This window comes from Schistocerca americana, chromosome 6 (genome assembly GCF_021461395.2).
Source record: "Schistocerca americana isolate TAMUIC-IGC-003095 chromosome 6, iqSchAmer2.1, whole genome shotgun sequence".
Classification (NCBI taxonomy): domain Eukaryota; kingdom Metazoa; phylum Arthropoda; class Insecta; order Orthoptera; family Acrididae; genus Schistocerca; species Schistocerca americana.
In genome coordinates this window covers 559,714,450-559,717,892 of record NC_060124.1, presented here as the reverse complement: position 1 = coordinate 559,717,892, position 3,443 = coordinate 559,714,450, and the positions used below count along the sequence as shown (strand labels likewise).

The window sequence follows — 3,443 nt, the reverse complement described above, 5'->3', positions numbered from 1 at the left end:
TTCTCCGCAATGTTTTTGAGAGCTGCTTACTCCCCACACCGGATCTTCTACAATTAATTATTCTCATCATATTTCTTCTTAGTCTAATACATCAGAATCTGCTCTCTTTTCTTTTAACGTTATATCTTTCTTACGTCTTATCTTTTATTGCATTTATTAATTTTCATCATTTGAACTTTTTAGGCATAATCCAGTTCCGTGAAACAGTTCTCTTGTCTCGTTATACTTGGTTGCCATGGCAACACACCATATCTTCTGCTTCGATTTCCTCTCAAAATTCCCATTTTTTCAAGACCTTTCCACTGGTCACCACATTCTAAAGCTTTTTTGATGATAGAACGTATGCAGTACATATACAAGCTTTATGTTTTCACCAATTAACGATGTATTGGATTATGCCGAATAACATTCTCGCATTTCACATGTAAATATCTCCATCTTCTCATATTTCACTCACATTTTGAGCTTTAGAAATGCATTAAATTAACATTCATAAGCGAGTTGGCTTAAGAACCACTTGTAATTTATGGACATGTCTTGCTTCTAGCAAGTCCAACACATGAAGTACAATTAACAATGTTTCAACTGTTCTTCTTTCTTCTTGTTACAATAGTCAATGATATAAAACACAATTAGATACATCAACACTCCTTGATATTCCAATATGGCTTCTGTGGCGTGAGCAGCAAACACTTGTTGATGCCGTTCGACCATCGCATCTAACTTCTGCTCGTGACTCCTTTCCAGCTTACACACACAAATGTGTTGTGCAGTATGTACGTTCTCTCACACTTATTTTTAAAATATCGTGAGTTCGAGATGGTAGAAGGATGAGTGGTTCGAGAATTTATGAGGAAATTCTCGAATCACTACATACTCCCTTCTCCCACCTATGAGTTGGTAGGAAGAAAGTCTCTGTCTGTGCTGAGCTGTTGGAGAGGATGGATGTAAGTTACTATCTTGGGAACTGTTAATATTTACTTAAATGTGTATTACCCTGCTGGAAGCATTTCCTAACTTTTGGTGTGGAAACTGAACTGATAATTACCCAGTACATCCTTGCAGCTTGAAATTCAAACAAATACAGCTGTTAAAATTGGCAGGATGATAGAAAAACACTCTCGTGAAGAAACAGTCGTCCACAAATAGAAAAACACTCAAAAAAAATCAATAACTGAAACTTGTCATGATACACAGTGCTACAGATAAGAAAAATCCCATCTAAACTATAATCTTGCCTATTCATCAGAAAATGCTTTTTAACTTGCCATGTATCATGGAAAACTTCAAATTACACATAGAAAAACTTGGGCAAAAACTGTTGTTCTAATAAAACACTGCTTAGAAGAGAGATAAAAACTTTGTCTGCGTGGGTATAAAAACAAACACAGAAAAACCGCTTGATATACTCACCTATGTCCTAATGTACTACACAATGAAACTTCCTGGCAGATTAAAACTGTGTGCCTGACCGAGACTCGAACTCGGGACCTTTGCCTTTCCTGGGCAAGTGCTCTACCAACTGAGCTACCGAAGCACGACTCACGCCCGGTCCTCACAGCTTTACTCCTGCCAGTATCTCGTCTCCTACCTTCCAAACTTTACAGAAGCTCTCCTGCGCAGGCGTGAGTCGTGCTTCGGTGGCTCAGTTGGTAGAGCACTTGCCCGCGAAAGGCAAAGGTCCCGAGTTCGAGTCTCGGTCGGGAACACAGTTTTAATCTGCCAGGAAGTTTCATATCAGCGCACACTCGCTGCAGAGTGAAAATCTCATTCTGGTACTACGCAATGTTTAAAACAAAACTAAATATCATGAAATGTGCCCTCTTCTTCCAATTGCATCCATAGAAAATCATACTTGTCATGATACACAGTGCTAAAGGTAAGAAAAATCTCATCTAAACTCACCTATAGATCACATAAAGCCCCTTAAACACACTGCAAAATATCACAGTAAACATGTAAGGTGACAGGCTGTGCACTCAGTGTACAAGTCCCCCCTATATCTGCTAGTTGCTGCAACTGTTGATGAACTGACGTGGCGTGCTGGCCGATGCAAAGCGCTGCTGCACCGCCATCCCAGAAATATTGCCACGTGGTTGGTGAAGGCCGACAGCCGAATATGTACCATGTGCTGAACTGATTTTTTGTTACCCCATGCCAGCTGTTCTGTCAGCCCACCTAGATAACATTCACTTTGTTCACTGCCCATTATCCCAGGGGACCGTCACTAACAGTCCCACAAGCCTCCAAAGGAGATGGGATAGTTCCTGTGGATGTGTTTCTGGAAGTGCTGCTCCTTTGTGTGTCTGTAGGTGGAAAACAAGTGTACTTTCCCCAAAATGTGGACCAGTACCACAGTGCAATTTATTTCATTGTCAGAGGTAATATGATCTACCAGCTCCATCGAAGAAAGGATATGCTTGCAAAGGTTCCCAGACCACCCACTGGAAGTTGGTACATCTCTGTATACTAGGAAAACTGGGACCTTAGCTTTGTCTGAAACAGACCAAAATATTTCACTGTCAAAGGCAATACCAACTCCTTCCAGGAGTTTGGACCACTTATAAGAGAAGCAGTAGGCTGTTACTTCCTCTGTGGGAACTTGCAGTTTTGTCTGAAACATAGCAATTTACCTCGCTAGCAATCTATTGGCTCCTTCTAAGAAGAAGACAACCCAGTAGAAGCCACAGATCTCTGACTCTCAAAGACAATGGTAACACCTGCACATTGACAGGACAAAGGCTCTTGATCTAAAAAGTTGAGACAGTTAGACAAGTGGACTTGTTCCAAATTGTTGGTCAGAGTTCCTGCAATTCTATTGGCTGTCACTAAAACAGGGGGAGCAGCTTCAGGTTACATACTGTCATCTTCAATCTGCCTCAATTCACAGCTGTGATAGATTATCTCTCCATGATCACCACCAAGCATTCCTCACCTATTGGCAATGCCAGTGGCACACGCCTAAGACTGGATGAAGAAGAATTGCCACGTAAGTGCATAAAGTACACATTTTCCATCTTCAATAATTCAGATTTTGTTAAAACTTTGTATCTGTATAAAACTTCCTCAGCATCTATAAACTTGTAGATTGGTAGGAGGCTACACTGCCTTCAATGATAGTCTGTCCACCAGAAAAGTTTCTTTGTTGTTATTACAGCATTCATACACCAAATTCAAGAGGAATTAATTCAAGAGCTGAAGGCTGAAAGAGGATTGGTTGACTGGGGTATACAGTTCCTTCAGATCGTTGAACAGTGTTTCCACCAGCATATTAGTCATGTGAGTACATAATTTAGTGTTCAAATTTTGTAGTATACATTCACCTTAAGAGAAGTTTACAGTTGTTTTTTCTTGTTACAGAACTTGATCTTGACCAGACGGATCGGATGTTGGAGAGTCTCCTTCACAATAGTCCTGTAAGAACATAAAATCAAGTTTTGTTG

General features: G+C 40.4%; 1 non-coding gene across 1 annotated transcript; it reads left to right on the top strand.

The window, feature by feature from the left end:
- The first annotated feature begins 1,634 nt into the window (after positions 1–1,634).
- On the top strand, positions 1,635–1,709 carry Trnas-cga. Its single transcript has one exon. It is a non-coding gene; the product is annotated as a tRNA-Ser (tRNA).
- The last annotated feature ends 1,734 nt before the right edge of the window (positions 1,710–3,443 follow it).